Source organism: Zerene cesonia, chromosome 16, assembly GCF_012273895.1.
Source record: "Zerene cesonia ecotype Mississippi chromosome 16, Zerene_cesonia_1.1, whole genome shotgun sequence".
Lineage (NCBI taxonomy): Eukaryota > Metazoa > Arthropoda > Insecta > Lepidoptera > Pieridae > Zerene > Zerene cesonia.
Genome location: NC_052117.1, coordinates 595,037 through 620,612, shown reverse-complemented (window position 1 = coordinate 620,612; position 25,576 = coordinate 595,037). Strand labels below are relative to the sequence as shown.

Genomic DNA, 25,576 nt, shown 5'->3' with positions numbered 1-25,576 from the left:
GACAGATTCGAAATTCAAATGTAATATTTTTTTATAATTAAGTGTAACAGTATTTATGGCCAGACTAAGTATAGTAGGATATAGTAGGAAGTAGGATCATAACTTTCATTCACCACTATCTTTAACCATCGTGTAAGGAACTCTAGTGTAACAATTTCAACTCGCACTTGACCATTTTTTATAATATGCGGATTTTTGCACTGGAAAGTATTTTTGGATGAGCTGGGTCACTTAAGAGGCCAAAAATATTCACAGAAAACTTTAATATTTATATAATCTATTGTCCTTTATAAGCAAGAAAATACTGTCTTAATATTCTTAGTTATCTTGATTATGAACAAATATGTCCCATTATACAAGAATTTAACTCAAGATAAACAAAAAATGTTTAGAGAATAAAATGAAACGGTTTTGTGTAAAGTTTATCAACCGACACTAAATAACGTGTATTTATTTAGGTTCTCTGTATACTTGTCTTTTATTTAATGTATTTATATAGCTTAACCATAATTGCATGGGAAATATAAGATTTCAGTAAAAATAACAAAAAAAAAAGAATTATTGACGAATTAAATGTTAAAATTATTTTGCATACTTACGAGTAAAGTACCTGCTATTAAAGCCGTCAAATGTTTGGATTATTAGAACTCTAATAAACTACTAAGACGCAATATTGCTTGTTAAAACTTTACATATTAAAATTACGGTCTGGTCTATGGAGGCATTTCATTACTAAGGAAAAGTAACAATATATGCTCGAATAAAATCTAATGAGAATTCAGCATTATAACGAGTTATCATGCAAGTCTTATTTGAAAATTTTTATTGAGGTAATAGGAAATTTAATAACTGACAGACGGAAATTTGGTTAATGATTATTCTTTTTTTGTATCTATTGCACATAGTATTCTGATAACAATTTTAATATTAAAAAATATATATATGGATGATAACTTAGCGTCCGTAACTTAGGACTGCTGGTAGCTGTCGCCGTGACAAAGGACTAGAGACTTCCTATCTCATGATCGATGCTTTTTTACTGTTTCTATTTTTTTGAAGGGAAACTTCTTTAGAATCGTTGTGATTTCAAACCTGATGCAACGGAAAAAACGACAGGTAAGAGACGCAAATACATAAATGTGTAGAATGAAACTGACAAAGAATGAGACAAAAATATACACACTATTTTATATTTTATATTTATTCATCTCATTCATTTGTCGATTTACTGAAGTTTCACTTCTATCGTGTGTGAATCGCACACACACCTTTTTTTTAAACACGCAAGTCAATTACACACATCATTTGCTAATTTGAATCAAGCATTACAATGTGAAAACTAAAATCCACGGTTATATTCTCTGAAGTGCAGAGCCAAATTGCAACTTCCAAAATCATACAGTTCATTGATCCCAACCAATAAGTGCTTCATCTTCAATCTTGTTCCCGCTAGCATTCCCAGATCATGTCGCGGGAAGCCATTGGAGGTCCACAAACATATCACAGTCGTATTTATTGAGTCGCACGTGAATATCCGATCAGGCACATATTTACACTGAATGTTTGATGTGAGCCCAGGTCAGCAGGTTTCAATAAAATTTATGGGTACTATTTATCGCCTCCGAGTTCCGATTTGGCCTGTGAATTTTCGTTTGTAACTTTAATACCGTTTGATATTGAAATTACGGTTCGATTCAACAGTCTTTATTCCGCAAGAGCTGGAACATGCTTCCTGAATTTATGTTCCCCAATGGGTACATCTGGGTGGTCTTCAAGAGCAGGGTTAACAGGTATCTTGTAGGCTTCAGCGCTTTCCATATTAGAAATGGAATAGCATCTTAGCTCCCTATCAGGCGATATCGTGGACAAGTGCTTCCCTATTGGCCAATAAAAAAGCAAATAACATTGTATATACCTAGTATACTGTGAAATGGAGCCAAGCGTGAGTTCTAATGAACATTTATTTTTATCATTCTTGTATAATGGCGTTTTAATTCGGCATAATTTAATGACTTAATAATAAACTATATTTTGACAGATATCAATATAACTATAATATATACTATAGCTATACTACGAGAAGAGTCGACAAGAAACTCAAGAAACTCATGCTAATTTTAAATAGTATTCATTACTGAGAAATCAATAAAAAATCTATTGATTGTGCCTACCACGCAAGCAGATTTAATAAGCTTTAAAAAAACATGTATTTAGACGAGCAACCTAATGACACGTCACTAGTCTAAAGCTTGAAACAAAATATAATGTTATCAAAGAAAACTTGCTATCTGGTCGTGTCGCAGATGCTTTGCTGGCATTATATAGCTCTTGTCTCGAAGACTCCAAGGTAAAGTTTGTTAAATATTAACGTAATTTGTTGATAATAATTTGATAAAATTTTATCAACATCGACATATTTTATGTATCTCTCATATGTTTATAAATTTTATGAAGATCAATAGTTTGGTTGAAGTCATGAATCTCAGGTACTGCTGGTTAGAATAAAAAAAATTTTTTTGTCATATACTCGGGGATGTTTCAATAAAATTACACCACGAGCAATAGGAGCAGAGGATCAGTTAGAGAGAAGAAAACAATTCATTTGCCATCACGTAAAATCTAAAGCAAAACATCAGTTATAAATACAAAATAGGGACTAGGAATATAACGTATACTAGAAATATGCTATAAATGTGTACATTTATAGCATACTAGCTGCGCCCCGCGGTTTCACCCGCGTAAGTCCGCATCCCGTAGGAATATCGGGATAAAAAATAGATGTTGGCCGATTCTCAGACCTACCCAATATGCTTACCAAATTTCAGAGGAATCGGTCAAGCCGTTTCGGAGGAGTATGGCAACGAAAACTGTGACACGAGAATTTTATATATATAGAGATATTGATAAATGCATTATCTTTCATTTGATATAGTAAACAAACACTATGTAAGTATATAAATTTATAATATTTCCCGTTCGATAATATGTAGAGAAAAGCTTAAATATTTATTACTAGCTGCGCTGCGGTTTCACCCGAGTAAGTCCGTATTCCGTTGGAATATCGGGATAAAAAGTTGCCTATATGTTATTCCATTTGTCCAACTATCTACGTACCAAATTTCATTGCAATCGGTTCAGTAGCTTTTGCATGAAAGAGTAACAAACACACACACACATCCTTACAAACTTTCGCATTTATAATATTAGTAGGATTAGTAGGATAAGAGCGGACGAAGCTGCGTGGATCATCTAGTATTAACAAGTAATGTAATCTTGCTAAGACATTTACAAATTAACACAGACATCTGGCGCTGTCGCGGTTAAGTGATGGAAGTAGCTGATGTCATTCAGACGACTTGCGGCTCGACTCCAGATGGAGTAATAGCCTAGATGCTGACAGCTAGATTGCCTAGGTCTCATGACGCATCACATCTGGATCTATTGCAAAATTTTGGCCTATGCTATATCGGTAGTGATGTAGTAGATATTATGTTTAGTAGGGAATGAAATGTATAACTATTCATAATTTTACGAGTATTCTATTTACTTACTCTGTAGTCATCTCTTCTATTCCACGAGGGCAGGAGATAATCAACTTAATGAAATAAAAAAGACAAATGGAAAATGTTGTTTTTTATTTTAGAATTTTCAATAGAGAATAACATTTTATAAAAACTCTTAATTCTAAAATTGCTTATATAATAACAACAAAACATGTTTATTTACTGAAAGGTAATTACAACAATCAGATTTTACCAGCAGTAATTTTAGTTATAAAATATATTTGTAACTGTTATATTATGTGTACAAAGTAACATTTTACTTGCAAGAATAGCAGATAGCTAATGTAAAATTTAGGACATCATGTAGTGTTTTCCATTCTTCAAAGTTCAAACGCTGACAAAGATGTTATAATAGTGGATATCGTAATGATGCTCTGTTATATATAGATATATAGAGATGATGTATTAATCGTTTAATTAAAAACAATAATAGTTTAGCACAGCCGTAAAGACATAAGATACTATAAGTTGGCGTTTTTAAATGTTAGATCATCATCATCATCAAACCATGAGGGTTCGGACCATAATCCACTACGTCCTCACATCCTCACGTCCACCACGATGTCACATGTCGTCGAACTTTTGATTCACGAACATACCAATTTCCTCACAATATTTTCCTTCACCGTGTCGAGCAGTGGTGATATAATCCACACGCGCAGATATTGAAAAATCAATTTATTTCCTGTACGCTCGCATGCTCTCGAATCCCCGACTAACCGATTTCAAGTCCGCGGTCCTCACCACTAAGACCCCTTTTTAAAATGTTAGATAGTATCACTTAAAGTATAATGTATTTACGGCTGTGTTGGTATACATACTTGTTACGTTTTACAAAGTTATTGTGTAATTTAACACAAAATTCATCTTGGAAGAACGCGCTGCAAACGTCGCTTTCCCCTACAATGTGTTGAAACTCGAGATTTTATTACGCGATTATGAAATATGGTTGTAAGATTTTCGCTTCCTTCTTAAGCAGGGTTTTGTTAACAAATTTTAATAAAAGCTCTTAAAAATATATTATAATTGTCTTTTTTCAAAGAGATTTATAGTAAATACAAAAAACGCAATGCAACACAACGTTAGAATATAAACGTCAATGTCAGATAAAGATATTTAACTGAAAATTTTATAACAATCCCTACTAAAATTAATTATTTGAAAGTAATAGTCTAGTGCTTTTGCCTGTCCGTCTCTTCATAACATCTAAACCGCTAAACCATTTGCATGTAATTTGGTAGAGAAATGTTTAGTGAGACCTGAGAAAGGAGTAAGGGTATTTATACCCAGAACTTCCACGGCGACGATACGGTTAAAACGCCGGGGCTACCTATCATTTCATTTGACAAGCGAAAAAAGCCGCGGGCGGACTATAGCACCACATATACAACTACAACATACACAGTAAATAATCGATAGCGACGCTATAAAAACCTACGGAGAACTTACATAGTATATATGTTATGTTATAACATTTGGATACTATAAAAGCAAGCTACTCAGTACATGCTGCTATGATCAAACAGTTTCTGCCAACCTTATTGTAAATCCTTTACTTCCAATAATTCTGCTATCAGCTGTTCTTTTTTAAACGGAATTAGACATTTTGAAAATTAATTTTGAAAAATTAAACGGAAGAAGACATTTTGAAAGACAAACAAAAGTTTTAATGACAATAATTTTGTTTGTTTTAAGTTTTAATAATAATATGAGATTGCGTAGATATAGGTTTGTTTTTTGCATTGCTGTAAGTATGATTTGGACTAAAGAAATTGGAGGGTAAAAGCCACGTGAAGTGTTGTGTTAAGTGTTGATATCGAATTGAATAGATTAGGTATCTATGAAATTTAGGGAGACACGAACTTTTCTAATATGTTTGTGGAATTAAATCATCTTCTAAGCACTGATTACTATTCCTAGATAGACAGTTTGAAAATACATACATCTTAAACAAGATCTAGATATACCAAATCCCTTTTCCATTTTTATAAGACTACATGCAGCCATTCATCAAGCTTAACGTTCGAATCGGAACGTCAATTTATACAGAAAGTATAAATTTTTATAAGCCATAGATCACTGAGTTTGTCTTGTGAATCGATACAATTAAAGTTTTATAAACAAAATTCATATAACATTCTTGCATTTATACTTTTGTAAATCTACTTGGAAGATGTATGCATCAATAAATAGATGATATAAATGCCTGCCTATTACTATCGGATGAGCAAAATAAATAGTTTTCAGGGTTAAAAACTGGTCCTAGCTGGCTAACTACGGCCACTATGTGACTTAGCCAGACGAGCGTGCAAAACAAATAGATTTTTTTAATTTATCTTCTCAGTAGAACATCATAAAACATGATAAGAATCGGCATGCTCAAAAATTAAAAGTTCGGCGACATGACACTGCTAACTCGCATAGGATTAGTGGTGGATTCTTCCCTGAACCCTCATAGAAGACTAGTGTCCCAGTGTGAACAAATACGGGCGAAGATCTTTTTGTATAAATGACCTGCAGTCGTATGACTATGTGCGGATGAGATGTAGTCACGTATGGCGGGAAGGGTGCTGCTTCCATTAGTTCTTTTGCTTGCTTCCACTACACCCTATCTTCTAATGGGCTTGACGGCCGACAGTCTTGGCTGAGATGATGAAATTGAGGAATGGAGATTTTATGATAGTCCTTAATTTATTACCAAATTAAGGATATTATTTCTTGTTGTAACTAATACTATGAATAGTAATTACTCGTAATTACGAGAAACAATATTAGTTATTCTATTAAATCTCATATAGCATTCACAGAGAGGTACCTACATGATTAATTCCTTAATATTCAACAGATGTCGCAGTAATAACATTCTAGTTAATATAAAGTTACGAACTAATTTATTTTGTTTACAAAATGATTGATATTACATATGTAGAAGTTAATTTTTTATCATTTTACACTAAAAACTTGTTTTTAGGGTGTAGCACCCAAAAGTTCAGGGACCCTATTATTAAGACTGCTATCCGTTTGTCTGTCTGTCAGTCCATCCGTCCGTCTGGCTGTATTTCATAAACATGACTGTGTTATTTAGCCAAATGAAATTTTAGAGATGATGTATTTAGTTGCCACTATATGGTATGTTAAAAATCTAGGTAAAGCAACGTTTGGCACGGTCATCGTTTCGATGGGTGATCGATTTTTTACAGTTGCTCATTATTCTTAGTATCAATGAGTCTGACTCGCTCTTGACCGATTTATCATAAATACCTATGAACGAACGTAGACCCTAATGGGACCAAATGATTTTTTTTATCAAACACAAAAATAATCCCGTTTATTGGTCGAAAACCCGCAGAATTACTGAGTAACAAAATAAAAAATTACGTCCTTCGCGTTTAGGAATATCTTTTGAAAAAAAACGTTTATAATAACGACATGTAATACAATAACTGTAATCATCTTAAGTATAATTGATTCTCTAGTTATATACAATCTCTCATAAACTTGAGAACCGGTACCTCTTAAGTGTTACACGACCTAATCCGCTTATCCAGATAACTGTCTAGTGGTTATCGATTGCTGATCAAAGGGTACCAGGTTCAATGCTCGGGTCGGTCAAGTTATTGTAATATACAAGGTTCAATAGCAAAATAAACATAAGAAGTTTCAATTTAATTTTTAGTTTTATAGCATTGAAATGCTTTATAAATGAGAAATTTTAGGCACATGAAACCGAAAGAGTAGAAGAAATTCGATTACTGTGGCAGGATCACGGGTGGCCGAGAGGCTAGGCGTTGCTACGGTTAGGCAAGAAACGCAGGTTCGAATCCTGCCTCGTGATCAAATTTTTTCTATTCTTCAAAAATTTCTCATAAGAAGTTTCATTCAAAATAATAGAACCTCTTTCATCTTGCAGTGTTCCCAGACAGGTACGACTTAGGGACCTTCAAGAAGACAGCTTATTTCGATTTATAATTATTTGGGAAGCATTCGTACATTTGGAGAGGTATAAGGTCAATTGCAGACCTTTCGCCTCTACAAATGGATTGCCGACTTTAATTTGGGAAGGGATTAAGACAGGATTGACGAGAGGAATAAAGGAAGGGACTGTGAAGGGTAAGGAAAAGGATATAGGCCTAGTAGTTGTTTAGTTCTGACAACTTGAAAACATTTGATTTTTGTTTAAAATAATAATTTATCTATTTTCATTTCACGTTGCAACAAAGCAAATCTATATAATTTATTTAATAAGCAATTGATAAATCATAGATATTTTCAATATTCAATAGAATCAATATAGCTTAGGTTTATTATAAACATATTTCTAAGGTATCTACCACAGTTTTTTTCTAGAAAATGTTTCAATCATAATTGATTGACTTTATGTCTAACAAACTTATTGAGATTTGTATTTTTCGTGTGAAAAGAATATATTGTTAATTTTATGACATTTTCTTTCTTGCTTTCGGGGTTACTAACAGACATAACTTTAAAGAAATACACCCTTTTTATGCATTGTATAATATACTTTTTAGACGTTGATATATATATGCTGTAGGTATACCCACGTGGTATGTGGTCAAAGTAAATTCTCCTGGGATTGAGATAGTACACGTGGTAAAAAGTATTCTCTCTCGGGTAAGTATTGTTCTTTCTCGGATCTCAAATTCTATAAGTAGCAAATTTTGATTCAAATCAGTTCAGTAGTGTAGGCATGACGAACTAATAAAGTACTTTTGCATTTGCAATATTCATATATGTATTGTATATGCATATGGTATATGGAGTTTATGGAGTACCTATAGTATATGGAGAAATAAATCACAGATACGTATGTTTGTAAAGATGAATCGTTAACCATAACTTACGTGAATGAAACTAAACGCGAGTAAATCCACAAAAAGCGACTAGTACCAAACACATCCATTGTTCCATCGAAATTGCTGTTAATTGATTCACTGAATTAATTGGAGCTGGCTCCGACTAAATTAGGTTATGAGAAGAATGGGTCCTTTGATTAAATTATAATAGTCATTCGATTCGTGAGGAATATCTGTTGAGATTCGTGGAAAAATTTATAGATTCCTTCGATATGTACCTGTGAGATACAGTGCCTGACTACGGCTTATAACACGCTGAATAGTATTTTCTTTTGTTTGATATTACGTGAGTATTCATTTAGAATTGAAAGATTTTATCTATAGGCCATATCTCTCTGTGACCACGCTCGCTGTAAAGTGTTCGAAACATTGGTTTAAATAATATAATGAACAAATCGCGTTTAAAAACCGTTAAAAAGCCTTTGGATTTTCTAAACTGTTAACAGTAATGTTTCAAGTTTAATGTGAAATCGTTAACGTGATGCACCTACTTTGTTATAAATATCTATACGAAAAACTAATAAGGAAATTATTTACAAGAAAATAAGACATTTCTTTTTCTATGACAAGAACCAGAAAGCAATAAATAATTATAATATCACAAATGTAACTTCCTTACTTAATTAAGCTTCCCGCTCTCTCTCTGTATGTATGCTCAAATATTCAAAAGTACCCAACGAATTTTGATACTGGTTTTTAATAAATAGAGTTCAAGAGGGATTTTCATATCTATGTGAATATTCCGTCTGAAAATAAAAATGGTAATTAAATTAAAAATTAATGGAAAAACAACTAAAAAACTGAAGAACTGTGAAGTTTATAGTAATTTTTGTATAGTATTTGCTTATTCATGTATAAACTACAAGAGACCGAATATATTCCAAAAATATAAACAAATCACAATCTCAATTTTCAAACATCCAAACATAAATTATAACTGTTTAAGTGAAAAAAGCTCCATCGCCAAGAACAAACTTTTACAATTACTTACAAAGTTTTCAGGATACGCTCGGACAAACAACTAAACTGCTATCAACAAAAAGGTATCGCTATTATACTGCCGAAGCGAGGGGACGTTTTTCTTATGTCTTCTAAAGGAAGACGAAGCAATTAAGTTGCAACGGTCCAATTAATTTTGTATTACTAAACACATAATACCTTTGCATGGTTTTATTGTAAAGACTGCTTTTTGAATATGCTGGTAATAATCAATGAAATGTAAAGACATACAAGGTTAACTATATCCCGCAGCTTCGTCCGCGTCGTCTTTTACATGGAAATAACTTTCATAACATTTATCTTATTGGGGTAGAATTTATCAAAAGCCTTTGTTAACAGATGCCTCCTTAGTCGTTATTATAGTAGTATTTGGGGCTGTGCGTTGATAGATCTGCCAGTCAGTATATAATATAAAATCCTCTACTATTATTTAAGATACTAGCTGCGCCATCGGGTATCACCCGCGTAAGTCAGTATCCCGTAGGAATATCGGGATAAAGTTGCCTATGTGTTATTTCCAGCTGTCCAGCTATATACAAACCAAATTTCATTGCAATCAGTTGAAAAGTTCTTTCGTGAAAGATTAACAAACATACATACATACACATACACATCTATCCTCACAAACTTTCGCATTTATAATATTAGCAGTAAGCTATAAGTGTCCGGTGTCCCTGATGATATCCCAGATGATATATATCTGTTTCACTGATCAATTTTGTTTATGGACAAGTAGGTAATCAGCCTTCTGTGTCCTGCCAGACCGAGACAATTGTTTTGGTGAGTCCCCACTGGGATCCGAATCCCAAGGAGGCATAGATGAAATATCTTTTCTTAAAAAAACTCTGCTTTGAATGTGAATTAAATAATATTACATTAAGTAGTTTTTATTAATACATCCACAACACTAGAACATCAGAATACCCAATACATTGGAATTAGCGTTGATATGAAAACCTGAAATAAAATAAATATATATTATATGAATTATATTGAAATATACAATGGGTATAGCATTAATTGGCAAAATATATCTCGGTAACTGATAGTTTTGCTTTCAAGAAAACAAATTTAAAATGTAATATAAGGACCGTTTCCTAATACATCAATTAATTTAATGGTTGGGAAATCAAAGGATCGTGTGCTCGCTTATAACAAAGCTACTAGCTAGCGATATTATATCATAACCTAAAATTTTCATGGTGTTTAATCAATTTCTAACGTTGTTTCACCTTTTCATAAAATTTAATTTTACGTCTGCAATGAATTTTTTATAAATGACTAACTTTACCTAATACATTGTTTTAACTAAAATGAAACGACTTTAAGACCACTCAAAGCGAAAAATGAATGAATATAATTACTATAAGCGCTACCCACTCATCTCTTTGAAGTTGTTGTCAGCCAAGGTAGTAGATAATAGATAGATACTACATAGTATCATAAATAGTATAATAGCTTGAAGAATAACTAATCAAACTGAAACAAGTCTATATACATTGTATATACAAGAGCCTACATTATCTTTTAAGTGCAAAATGAATAAATAAGAAGGGATGGAAACCCGACAAATTGGTCGATCTTGACCTTTCACTAGATGATTATGAGAGGCAGTGGCTCAGAGGTTGGGACCCTGGATTTCAAAGTCGAGAGCAGGCGAGAGTGCGAGAAATAAATTGATCTTTCAATTTTCTGTTCTCATCTCTTTATTGGACATACAAGATATATTGAAAGAATATACTGCCATGATAGTATTTCAGATGAGATTCTATCATGGCATTATGCTTATTTTAGGCCGACTTCAAGAAAGAGGAGATTAGAGGAGAGGAGAAAAAGGAGTTATCAATTCAACTGTATTTTTGTGTTTGATACCTCGTAACATTTTACTGGGTGCACCGATTATTATGATTCATTTTTTGTATTTTATAACTGGTGCCTGCCATATAATTCCATTTAAATTTGGGTTTAGTCATGACAATTTGAAGGCAGTTTAGTTTTTTGTTAAAAATAATTAAAAAGAGAAAGTTGTTAATATATAAAAAAATACTAGTATATAAATTTGTTGTTTAAAAACCGAATGGTCATTTTTAGCTCAGCTTCCTTTTGTAGGCCTTACTCCTTACGGTTGAATATGTCAAAACGTTCAGGTTTGCTCGAGTTTATTTCTTAACAATTAAATAACTTCTGTTTGCTTACGTTTTCAGACCATATTTTAACAGACCATGTTTTAACAATAATAATGATTTACAAACTAATTTAAGTCCAATCGAGCCCTTAAATCTTCTACCAAGAAAAGGCGGATTCATTTAAATACCCACAAAATAGCTATATCCCAATCGATTCTTATACCCATAACTCAAGTGAAAGCTCTTTACGTCCCACACGAAATAACCACGCAATAAATTATGCCACATTTAATAAACCCACTGTAAATCCTTCATCTTGACGTTTTAAAACCGCCGATCGGCAATTTTCGGTGAAGCGTTAAATCATTCTTTGTGTGAGTTCTTACGCGTCGTTACTGTAAACCTTTTTACATAATACTAATTTTAATAATACGTTAATACGTTAAATATGAAGTTAGTGTGTTGTTCGCTGGTTAATATGTAAGTTAATGAAATTAAATTAAAATTTGTATTTAACTTATTATGCAGATGGCGTTCATGAAAAATCGGTCAAGTGCGAGTCGGACTCGTGATACGAAGGGTAAAAAATATGTATCGAGTCCTCTCATGAATGAAATCTTATGACCCGTCTTAATGAAAATGTATTCGTGCTGCTACTATAACAAAAAATAATAAAAAAAAACTAGGTTAAGCAACAGTTGTCACGTTCAAAAGTTGGATGGGCGACCATTTATTTGCAGTCGCTCTGCTCTAGTATCGTGAGTCAGACTCAAACTTGACCGATTTTTTATTAATTACTACAACAATTCCTAATCATATCTATTACCGCCAAAACTTTCTACAGTTACCCAAAATTTAAAACAATGAAATTCAATCACCTTGTTGCCATTAAACCTCGGGTTTTATTCGAAAGCAAACGTTTATTGTTCGGCCTAATTGCTTTTGGATACATTTGTTTTATTTTATTACCGAATCTGTAATTACATCGCGGTTTTATACTGAAGTCTAGGTTTGTTTTAGGTCACGTACACCAATTTAAGGGGTTGTATCCGATTTTGCAATTCCTCTCTACCCTTATTTGAACTGCAGAGGTCAAACAACACGTAAATAATAAAAAATAATGTTTTTATTGTTAGACTATTCAGTTTAAATAATTCACGTGAATTGAAACACACGGATCACGTATTTTTTAATTACTTCAATTATTATAAGTAGACCTTTTTTGATTCAGATCATTAAAATAAATATACCTAAATTTTAATATGAACGAGGTCAATAAAATTTCATTAACTGGGGTACTATGCTTCTAAATTCGTGGAGAAGGTTTATTTATTTATTAATAATTCAATAAAATATTAAAAACTTAGTAAAAATAGTAGTAATTTAAACTATAAGATTGTTATATATGGAGTATATAAATACATAAATACGACAAGTTGAATTCATTATTGTCACATATTGTTCTCTGGTATCGTTAGAAAATTTATTGAATATCGACCTACCTCATTTGAAGATAAGTCGTAATAAAGAAAATATTCGATAATCAATTCTTAATTTGTTAAATAAACATTAAACATGAATTTCGGAAACATATTTCACTTCGATTACAAGTATTTAATAAAAAGCCTATAGGCAACTCTTTACGTTCACGGGTTTCCACTTCACCAATATCGAACTGTCTCAAAATACACGAGCCGATGTCAAACCGAACGGTTCCACGTGGTTTTGGTGACGAATCCTGCACCTATGTATCTAGTGCAGAAAATTTAGGCCAATCAATTATATCTGACTAAATGATAACATAATTTCTTATCGCAAATTGAAAAATTAACAAGTTATCAAGTAAACACGTGTTAAAATTTTGAAACAAAATTAATTTATTGTCAATTTTAATACTCTGTGTCAACGATTTTTCACCGGCCTTTTTTAATTTTATTAATTGAAACCAGTTGTATAGTGCTCCGAAGTTAACTGTATTTCATTTCTTATATTTTTTATTGCTCGTTTAAGGAGATAAAGCCTGAAACCCTTTCTCGAAGATGGTGACTACGGGACAAGGGTGGCAACCCCACAAACTGCGAATTAAGCGTCTACTAACACCCCCTTCCCCCCAGTACACGTAAAAAAATTAAAATCACGTGTTCTGAGAAACTCACTCTTAGGCCTATGTTATATTTCAAGAGACTATTACTGTGATATTAAATCATTTTACATTATTATTCGTATATTCGATTTCTGTGAACGTGAAGTAACAAGCTTCTCTAACAAGCCGCAAGATCACATTTCACAAAATATTAAAAAGCTTCACTTGTAAATAAAGATATTTCTCATACTCATCTAAGAATAAGCCACATTCAAAAGTTATTTCCATTGTGAATAGACGACGAATAACTAACGCTTTTTAAATATAAAATGTCTTTAATAAAAACAAATAAATGACTCGTTTATTTCATATTTATAAGTGTGCTTTACAAAACCACCGTGTGACCTCCCTCTTTGTAAAACATCGAGTGAAAGGTAAGACTGAATAGCGTTTTAAATATAATGAAATGTCATTTTCTTCCATTTTTCTTCTCGTAAATTTGCTTCTGTTTAGCAGCAGTGGTATAAAACTGTCCTGATTGGTACAGTATGTATAACAACTAGCGGTACCGCCCGGCTTCGCCCGTGGTACATATATTCTTCTTCAATAAATGGGCTATATAACACTGAAAGAATCTTTCAAATCGGATTAGTAGTTCTTGAGATTAGTGCGTTCAAACATACAAACAAACAAACTCTTCAGCTTTATAATATTCATCCTTAACGAACTTTAAAAAAAATTATTTTGAAAATTTTTACTCGTAAAACCTTTTCATTTGATATCCATATTGATGGAGTTATGAAAAAACATTTGATCCGACAATTTGTGCCGGCCGCAATCTATGACCGAATTTCATCAAACATAGGGAAGAAGCACCGCAAAAAACTAGCTTCCAAATGATAAAAAAATTACATCGAAAGCGGCTCATCCATTTTAGAGCTACGATGCCACAGACAAACAGACTTCGACGTCATATAAAGCACCTCTCTTTATTCGTGGGGGCTAACGACAAAAATATTTTTATTTACATAAGCATATTTATCTTAATCTATTTTATTATCAAACATTACTCTCCTTAACTTCACTTCTACTGCAGCATCCCATCTGATTCATAGGTACCGAGCTATACCAATAAGTGGCCGCCAAGTTTCCAATTGTTCGTTAATCAAAGTATCCGATAACCAGAGAAATAGTTCAATAGCACTATGGATCAAATGCCATTGAAATACTTGTCTACAATCTGGGATCTAGTATCTAGACCATAGCACTCCGGGCGCATACTGCGGTAAAATGGCTAAAGCGAGTGCTTCTCCTAATTAATCGTAAACATTGCTGGAACCTGGAACTTGGTTCAACAAACTTTATGTATGGTTTCTGTCCTACTAATATTATATATGCGAAAGTTTCTGAGGATGAATCTATGTGTATGTTTGTTACTATTTCACGCAAAAACTACTGAATCGATTGTAATTAAATCTGGTACGTAGATGGCTGGACAACTGGAATGACATTTAGGCAACTTTTTATCCTGATATTCCTACAGAATTTCTTGAGTATTGCTTCCTTGTTCCATCCTCCTGTGTTTTATCGTTTTGTTTGTTTGGATGCAAAACTTTCCGCTTCTTAATGCGCTTTTATTTCCCAATTTTTGTATGTCACCGACTCCTTTGGACTTGATTGTGAACCACTTTTAGCAATTTATTCAAATCTTGAATTAAATCTGTGAAATTAACATGTCGTAAATAATTGTGTTTTAGTTCTGTTACTGTATTTATAATATCTATATAGGAGGTAAAATGATTAAAACGTTTATTGATTCTGTTTAGAAGCATTTTTTCTTCATACTTACTACTATAATAAACGACAATAAGTGACCCGAATTGATATGTTATAATGAAAAAGTGCTTTAGAATTAATAGAAGTACTAGCGCAACAGCAAAAAGAAAAAATAATTTATTAGCATTATGCAAAATTATAAAAAAAATAGCTTTTGCTCGCGGCTTTCTACGCGTTAATATCGGAGTAGTTTAAAAGATGTTATCATACATGTAAACCTTCCTCTTGAATCACTCTTTCTATAAAAAAAACCATCAAAGGCCCATATCCTTTTCCTTCCCAGTCCTTTCCTTTATTCCTATCATCAATCCTTTCCTAATCCCTTCCCAATTAAAGTCGGCAATCCATTTGTAGAGGCGAAAGGTGGTAGCGCTTACCATCAGGCGACCCACCAGCTCCATTGCCGACTATGACATAAAAAAAAAAATCAAGATTTGTTGTAGTTTTAAAGATCTAAATATACATACATAGGGACGCGAGAAGTGACTTTGCTTTATACTATGTTGTGATTGAAAATATATGAACATCATTGCAAATTCCATCAACCCGGGTTTCAATAAAAAAATCAAACGTGTACAACCGTTGGATATTCAAATTGAAAAGCCTGTATGGAATGAGATTTTACTAATTTATTCCATTTTGCCGATGACAATCAGGTGGCTGGACAAATATTTACACACAAATATCAAGGACTTGGCAATTGACCGCCTCCTTGGTACAGTGGTTAACGCGTGAGCTTAGAACCGAGGGGTCCTGGCTTTGATTCCCGGTGGGGACGCACAAAAAAAAAATGTCTCGGTCTGGCAGGACACAGAAGGCTGATCACCTACTTGTCCATAAAGAAAATCGATCAGTGAAACAGATGTATATCATCTGCCCCATACCCCACTAGGGGACACGGGTCTTCACTTTTTCAAGGTCTTACGAGAGGACGGCTAAATCAGCCCAAGTGATTACTTTAACATATTTTGGACATTACGAGCGCATTTTTTTATTTCATCAGTGGGCAAGTAAACACGTGGTTCGCTTGATGGTAAGCGCTACCACCTCCATCTCCCCCACCTACTGAATGAAATACAGTCTTTTGCTACTATTTTACGAGGGTCATCTATGGAGATGTGGTACTTCCTCCGTGCAAGATGGGCCAATTCGTGCCGAAGCGTGCTCGACTCACACATGATTTACAAAAGCCACGAAATGTGATGAAGTTTAATTGATACTTGTTGACATATATAATATGTGTTTGACCACGCATTTTATAATAATGCGAAAGTAACTCTGTCTGTCTTTCTTATCTTCCTCGCCTAAAGGATTGAACCGATAAGAAATTTGGTACCGAGATAGCTCAAGACCTGAGAAAGAACATGGGATAGGTAGGGAACAGCAACTATGATATCATCCCGCAAATCCCGCGGGAAGGGCAACTGTGTAGGGCTTTGACAACGCGGACGAAGCCGCCAGCGAAATGCTAGTGAACGATAAATTTGCAAGTAAGAGTGGTTAAACCCCACCTTGCAAACGCACTTGACCATGTCACTTAGTTACGATTTATTTTGTATGCTGCGAAATATAGAATATATAACGGAAAGTAGCCTCTTTGTTACCGCGGTAAGGGCGTAGGGCGTAGGGCGTAGGGCGAAGTTCGATTTTCAGTGGGAATGTGAACTAAAAAAGTTTCAATCTGAACAGAGAAAGCTGATGACCTGCTTGCAGTATATTAATCTTTAATCGATATCAAACATGGCTAAACTCCACTCTTTTAGATATAAATGTATTTATAAATCACATGGTTAACAGTTACCACCAAGCACATTAGGGTTGTCAACACAAAGTTTTTTTTTTGTATTCATAAGATATCATAATAAATTAAAAAATAAACTAGAATATGTAATGTATATGAATATTTAAATATACGAATATTTTGTATACCATCATTATAATTCATTTTTAGCTAGTGGATTAACAAGACTTGCGATGCGCAGATGTCTAGGGACTATTTTACTGTCTAGGCTCTGAAAGGAATTCGCAAATTTTACATCAGATAGAAGAATATTTTTAAAACATGGCGAATTATGCAAATACTCTTAGATTGAGTCTGGTAATAATCCCTGTGGACCTCCTAGACAACTTGCTTTTAAAATAATGAGATCATTCATAATTATCTCAAAGGAGGTCGCATTACACAACAAAAATTTCATATAAATTTCATTCTAATTATTATATTTGGATATTATATTATATCTTCGCCTCGATATGTGCCAGAAAATTGATTCAAACAAAACCTTCACGCAGGATAATTTTTAATTTCAACAACCCCAACACCCATCATAATTTCTAAGGTCCAATATTTTCTCTATCGAAATTCTCCAATTAATCGCTAGTTGGCAACCCTAAGAACGGCCCATTTATCAAACAAGTTAATTAACGAAAGAATGTTTGCGCGCCCGATATCAGTAATCGAGTTGAGGAAATTGGTGTTTGCAATTCAGCAGTCAACGTTACTTGGTAGCTACCGTAGCTACTCAAACATGAGACATTTGGCTCATTTGAATTAGAGGTTTTAAAGACCGGATTCGATCACCGAGGGTATCGAAGCAATGAATTTTATGCATTCATAAAAAGAAAATATCATAATCCTATCCTATCCTATCCTGCTAATCCTTCCTACTAATATTATAAATGCGAAAGTTTGTAAGGACGTGTGTGTGTTTGTTGCTCTTTCACGCAATGAAATGTGTATGTAGATAGCTGGACAACTGAAATAACATATAGGCACCTCTTTATCCCGATATTCCTACGGGATACGGACTCACACGGGTTAAACTACGGGGCGAAGCTAAAAATTTCGCAATTTTTTCATAGTAACTCTGAAGGTTTTATTGCCTTAGCGAGTGTCGAAAATTTGCAGCGAACACGTTTGTATCTTCTGATTGTTTTGGCTTGGCAGTTTGATTATTTCTGATCTATCTACTGTCCAGATATGAGTATTGTATATGAATTACGGCTTGATACCTGCAAGCGTACCTAAGAAAAAGGGTCTTGACGGATAGACAGACAGACGGACAAGAAAGTGAACCAATGAGGGTTCCAATTTTTTCTTTTGAGATACGGAAGCCTTATCTTTGAATTTGTTCGGGATTTAATGGTCTCATAATGGTTACTTCTCTATTCTTTATATGATATCAAACTTTTTAAGTGGACCAACACCGACACTATATTTATATACTGAACGTAACTTGATTGGACAGAACTGCAGTATGAAATATGAATAATAATTGACAGACGATAACCGCCAACTGAAGCGAGCGAAGCCTCGGCGAATTGCTAGTAATATGTAATTAAAATGATTATTTTAAATTCCGTTTGTAATGGCGCGAAACAATTATTACGTTATTATGCATAGATGCAGGGCAATTAGTAGGTTGATGATATTTCGCATTCAATATGCTAATATTATTTATCCATACGTTACATTGCGTATATTTGTTTTGCTCTCAGCAAGCTATTGAAGATTTACGGTATGCAGATGAGAAACTAGACAATTTATTAGTCAAACTCAAACTCAAATATGTATTTATTCAATTAGACTTCTTCTAGACGCACTTCTGAGACATAACACAGTTCTATCATATACCATCGGTTCGGAAAGCAGTTCCTACAGAGAAGAGCCGGCAAGAAAATCTTTAGTTATTCTTTTCAGATCACATCAACTTTACATTTTAATTCTACATAGAACATTTTTATACATAATAGTGTTTCCAAAGAACTGTCCTGTGTCTTTTCATGGTTTTTCGTCCCATGGATTTGCGTCTTACAAATTAATTTTAATTAATATTAAAGCTTATAGAATTCTCTCTCAACTAATGCTTTTTTAATGTAGGTTTAGCAGTACTAATCTCTTAAATACTATGAGGAATTCAGCAAATACAATTCCCGTGGCTTTGCCTGCATAGTAAAATTTCCTAACTATATGTAGATACAAAAATAGTATCATAAGATCAAGAAGAAACAAAAAAAAAAAAATAATCAATCATACTTTTGCATTTATTTTATACAAATAAGGATACAGATTTTTCTATAATTTGGTTTTTTAATCATATTTATTTATTGTTTACAAAGAATCACATGTCAAGGGTAATTTCATAAAAACTTGAATACATTAATTTTGCAAGATAAAACAACATTTCACCAGCTATGTTTTAGATTCTGGATATAAACCATAAAATTTAATTGCAGACTAACAACCAGGAAAACCTAGGATCGAATTCTCTCCTAGAATTTTTAGCGAAACGATTTCCTTCGCACACAGACAATGGAAGATATAAACACAAAGGAAAGCAAATATTGAAATTCTTTGTTAAAAGAAAACCACTCCCATATCGAATTCCTTATTATCGTCCAATTCTTCTCTTTACACCAGATAAGAACAAAAAAGTTTCAAAAAAGTATTTAAAATAAAAAACCTAATGCAATGGTTTCAAGGACGATGATGTTAACATACATCAAGCTAGCTGGTTTCCAAGCTCTGATATAAATCCAAAATTGGTCAAGTGCGAGTCAGACTCGCGAAACACAGAAATTCGTACTTAAAAGAACAGTTAATACAAAAATGATCGTCCTCCTACCAATCTATGGCCGCCGCAACCGTTGTTTGACCCCTATTTTAATATGTTGTTAACTCGACAATAGATATACATATCATCATTTCTGAAAATATCGAAATTTTAACTAACACTCCATGAAGTCTGTCCTCCACTCCTGCGACTCCACTGTCTGCCTTATGACAGGCAGACAGTGAAGTCTGAACGGAACCCTAAAAAACTGCCAAAACATTGAGATTTACAAAGCATTTTTTCTCATAATATTACCGAATCCCAAAACGAATTACTCCTCACGTATAATCCAATTAGATGCTGGCAGAGTTAATTGCGTTGTTAACCTGGCCCGCTCAAATAATTATATTTATTTACAAGCTCATGTATTTGCTGACGGGAATGATACTAATGGCCTCTAAGTAGAAGTTTATTTTTGGGCTTAATATCATGTTTCGTTATATATCTGTTGTGTTATACGTATTACATGACTTACATTTTTACTGGCGTACACAAAACCGAAAAAAAAGTCCCGTGTCCTCGTGGGCCATCGACGTTTTATATTGATCGAAGTAGTAGGCAGATGATATACATCACTGTTTCAGTATATTTTCTTCATGGACAATATGGTGATCAGCCTTTGTGTCCTGCTAGACCGTGACTTTTTTGTGCGTCGTCACCGGGAATCGTACCCATGACCCCTCGGTTATACGCTCACGCGTAAAACCATTGTGTTGAAGAGACGGTCACACAAATACCATGAATTTTGTTACTCTATAACTCTTTGGCTTAGAACGTATTGAAGTTTTATAAAATTCTTAATAATTGACCTTATTTTAGAATATGCAGTGTCACCCCTCAAAATTTAGTCGATGACGCTTTTGTAGGAAAGCTTTATTGATGTATTATCAATTGTGGTACAAACATTAATACTAGTAGTTGTAAAGATAGTTATATTAAAATATTGTGAACTAAAGGTCTTTTGACTTTATATCAGTAAAATTTAAAAACACATGAACTTAATATGTATCGGAACATAAAAACAACGTTTATTCCGCAGACAGTCTCACTATGTCATTTTGTAAAAACACCCATGCGAAGGCGTCCCATAAATTCAGTCTACGAAATATAGTTCTGCAAACTCGTACTACGCTGTATTGGAATATGGCAATATTTTCAGAATGATTCGATGAAATAGGCTCACTCGAATCCTGTAGGTACACTCAACATCCTAATTGAATGAATCGCTGAAGAGAGCCCTTGTAAGGTCAAAGGTTGTGATACAAATACTAATATTGCTATCATAAATTTCTAATGAGATGTTGTGACGTTATTCGCTCGAGTATCGCTAATTTATTTTTGTGGAAACTTCGGGAATATATCCAATTTGATTTCTATGGTTTGCGATTTCTTATAACGTTATTGTTGCGTGCGTAGACGAAATATTATTGAATTTGAGATCAATCGGAATAAAACATTGTTAGTAACGATACAATAACTGGAAATACATCTAAATATGTATTTATTTTAAAATATAAAGTAATGAACGAAGAAATAATACATAAATGGATAAACGATTAGAGTGTATATAATATACTTCATATTGGAAAAAAATTTTGTTTATTTTAAAGAACTTTTTTCAGAATCGAGCATATTTAATTGAACAAATTTGTTTTGTGTTGGATAGTTAATTAATCAAGGAAGCATAAAAAGCGAACATCAGGAATAATGTTACCTAAACGTGAACAAACACATATTTTAAGAGCTAACGATTAAGTAACCACGCCAGCTCCTTAACACAATTAATTAATCCTACTAATATTACAAATGCGTAAGTTTGTGAGGATGTGTGTGTGTTTGTTGCTCTTTCATATAGGCAACTTTTTATCCCGGTATTCCTATGGTATGCAGACGCGCGGGTGAAACCGCGGGGCGCAACTAGTAATCTATAACCATTAGTTTTTGACTTGGATTGCTTTATTTTTCACTGAGAAAGCCGTTAAGCAAATGAAAACAACATCAAATCTAACTCCCAGATAGCCAGAATAAATCGCTGCCAAATTCGGACTTCCAATTTTTAATGGACCTTGAAACTCTGAGTATTGCTGCAATTTCAAGGTATATCCATTAAATTGTTTGGAAGAGCTTAACTTTTCAATTGATGAAAACTTTGCTAATGATTTAAGAACTTTATCTCCTTGAATACAACGAAGGTTTTATAATGAACTATAAAACGTTTCCGGGGATATGGCGGAGGATGCAGGTTCGAATCTCGCCTTATGGTTGAATTTTTTCTATTCTCTGAAATTTTTCAATTTACAACAATTTTAATTAATTGGGAATTTAAGAAATTATTTGGGAGAAAGAGATTTCGTGCGATCGGATTGCTAAGAATTAAAATCAAAATTCAGTCGATACATACAGAATTTATTGCATATTATATTATTTTTTTAAATAAAAGATGTTAAACGTTGGATACTTTCAGTATATTTTATATGGCTATGCTTATTTCTTAACAAAAACACCAGAATAGCCTAATAGGGCTATTTCCTTCTACTCGCCCTTCCCAGTCCATTCCTTCTTTCCAGGCAATCCTTTCCTTATCCTTTATCCCTTAAAAGCGCATTTTCAGAGGTCTGAGTCTCTGCGAATGTTCATGGGCGGTGGTGATCGCTTACCATCAGGCGAACCACCAGCCCAATTGCCCGCTATGACATAAATAAAGAATAATGCTTGTAGCACTACGACTTGCAATGTCATCGAATTATTAAGAAATAGAAATAGAAATAAAGCGCGCTGTGTCGCTTAATACAAGTATTATTAAGGATATACAAGTACTTTATCTGTTACATCGATAAACAGATCACGGTTTAGGGGCGCCTACAGAGCGTGCAAATGTTTATCGGGTAATCAGCGGTAAAGAGATTCCCCGAAAGCATTAGTTTCGAGAAATCCAACTATTCGATGCATGTTTTCCTCTCAGCGGCTGAATCTGTGCATAATCTGTGCTTATGTTTTTTTAACGCTAAATTAAGCAGTTTAAAGTATGTGTGTTAATGCGTTCATTGTCACTAATCATAAAGTCTGATGATGATGATGATGATGATAACATAATCCACTATCATTAGTTACCTTGCACTGAATGGCCTAAGCCTAATTGTCCCATATATTACGTATATTTATTTTTTAATGTTTACTGTAGGTAACCCTTTTCAGTTATTTGTGCGGGTGAACCGATCAGTTTGGTCTAGTTTGGGCAGTTTGAAGGTTGTTTAGTTTTATTGGTGAAAAAAAAACCGTTCGTTTGTATATCAGAAGACTGGAAACGACTATTGAAATCTGAATAAATAATGCCATTTTATATTAATTAAGTTTCATTTTGTGTAAAATTGATTAAACAATGCGTTTCCATTTGGTTAAAGTTATAAGTTTAAGAGGCTTCACAAAGGCAAGTTGTTTAATTAATTGATTGCTTATAAGGCTTTTAATTAATCTGCGGAAAGTTTTCAAAATTTTAAGGTCAGTTATCGGTTAATTTTGGAGAATTACAATTTAAATTAAAATCATTTAAACCTATATATGATTATCATTATTATATTAAGATAATGATATGAATGATATCAGCATTATAAATAATAAACTCTGTCTGTCTAATGAAGAAGAGCTTCACGCCAATACCACTGTACTGATTTGGATGCAAATTGTAACAAAGATAGCTTGAAAGATACGACATAGTTTTTATCTTGAAAATCCCACAGGAACTGAACTTACACGACAACAACTTGGGACTCCCTAATTAGTCCCTAAAAATCCTTGCGAAAGTTGCTGGTGGGAAGCTTTTTTTACATATAGCGGTAAACTGATCCTGGTGTTTCGCCTGATGGTAAGCGATCACCGCCGTCCATGAATATTCGTAGAGGTAGTGCCTCTGCGAATGCACTGCTGTTTTTAAAGGGTAAGGAAAGGATTGACTTCTGGAAAGAAGGAATAGAAGGGTGGGAAACGCAACGGCCAGGAAAATTACAAAGTTGTGTCATCTGCGGTGAATGCAATATTGTACGTATGTTATTTTTATTATTATAAATATAACATGCATACAGTATTATGAATAACTAGCTGCGCCCCGCGGTTGCACCCGCGTAAGTCCGTATCCCACAGGAACATCGGGATAAAAAGTTGCCTATATGTTATTCCACTTGTCCAGCTGTCTACGTACTAAATTTCATTACAATAGGTTCAGTAGTTTTTGCGTGAAAGAGTAACAAACGCACACACATCCTTACAAACTTTCGCATTTATAATATTAGTAGGATTGTCTTATTAGAGAATTATAGTAGCCATTTTATTTATTTATTGTGCGAACGTATTGGTATACTATGGAATAAATAAATATATTCATCAATAGACTCCGAAAGGAGCTGTAATAAGCGAAACAATCCTACTAAATCTGTTATATATAATTAATCTGGGGTCGGCTAAAGGTCGAATTTGATATATGAGCTCGTTAACAAGACACAATCGAGATGAGATTTTTTGTGTCCAGATTTAGTTGGAGCGGCAATTACAGATTTCCTCGGGATTTCTTTGGAGCTATTGTTTCTGGTTATAAGAGAATTGAGAGATTGAATTAAATGTTATCCTTACATGCTATAGAAATTCAAAAGAATGTATGTTTCTTTGTCTTTCTTTCACGTCGATACGGTACGATTTTATGGTATGATTTTTGTGTCTGGAGATGGCTACAGCTTATTTCCATGGGAAGATTAACTGTGATACCGCTATGACTTTAAAAAATATATATATTATATAATATATAACTATATAAAATGTGATACATGGGATGGCGCTATAATAAAATGTAATATTCATATTATTCATGACAACTGTTATTATTTATGACCACACGCTATATGTGGTAGTCGAGCACGCTTCGGTACGAATTGGGCCAGCTCGCACCGGGGAAGTACCACATCCCCACAGAAGACCGGCGTGAAATAGCATTCTGCTGTGTTTCGTTCGGTGAGTGGGGGAGCCGGAGGCCCATATCCTTTTCCTTCCCCTTCCCAGTTCTTTCCTTTATTCCTCTCGCCAATCCTTTCTTAATCACTTCCCAATTTAAAGTCGGCAATCCATTTGTAGAGGCGTAAGGTCTGTTATCGACTTTACGCCTCTACAAATGTTCATGGGCGGTGGTAGCGCTTACCATCAGGCGTCCCACCAGCTCCATTGCCGACAGTGACATAAAAAAAAAGAAAAAAAATACGTGTGAAAGCACTAGTAACAGCAAGTATAGTAATTTCGCATAAATGCAATGATATAGAATGTGTAAATAATATGTCATTTAATAGTCTTTTGGAAAGCCGCAATATTATTTCGTAAGATATACTTCAATGTAATTCCTTTAACACCACAGCCAAAATAATAAGTATATACTTGGTACTAGTCGGCTACCACACGCCACGTTGTCCACATAATGGGTGCTTAAGTAAAAAGTTGACTTTAT

The 25,576-nt window shown here is 33.7% G+C and overlaps 1 protein-coding gene across 1 annotated transcript in view; it reads right to left on the bottom strand.

Moving 5' to 3' along the window:
• Window positions 1–25,576, bottom strand: part of LOC119832813 (dopamine D2-like receptor) — a 114,254-nt gene that overhangs the window by 76,235 nt on the left and 12,443 nt on the right. The window lies entirely within an intron of this gene.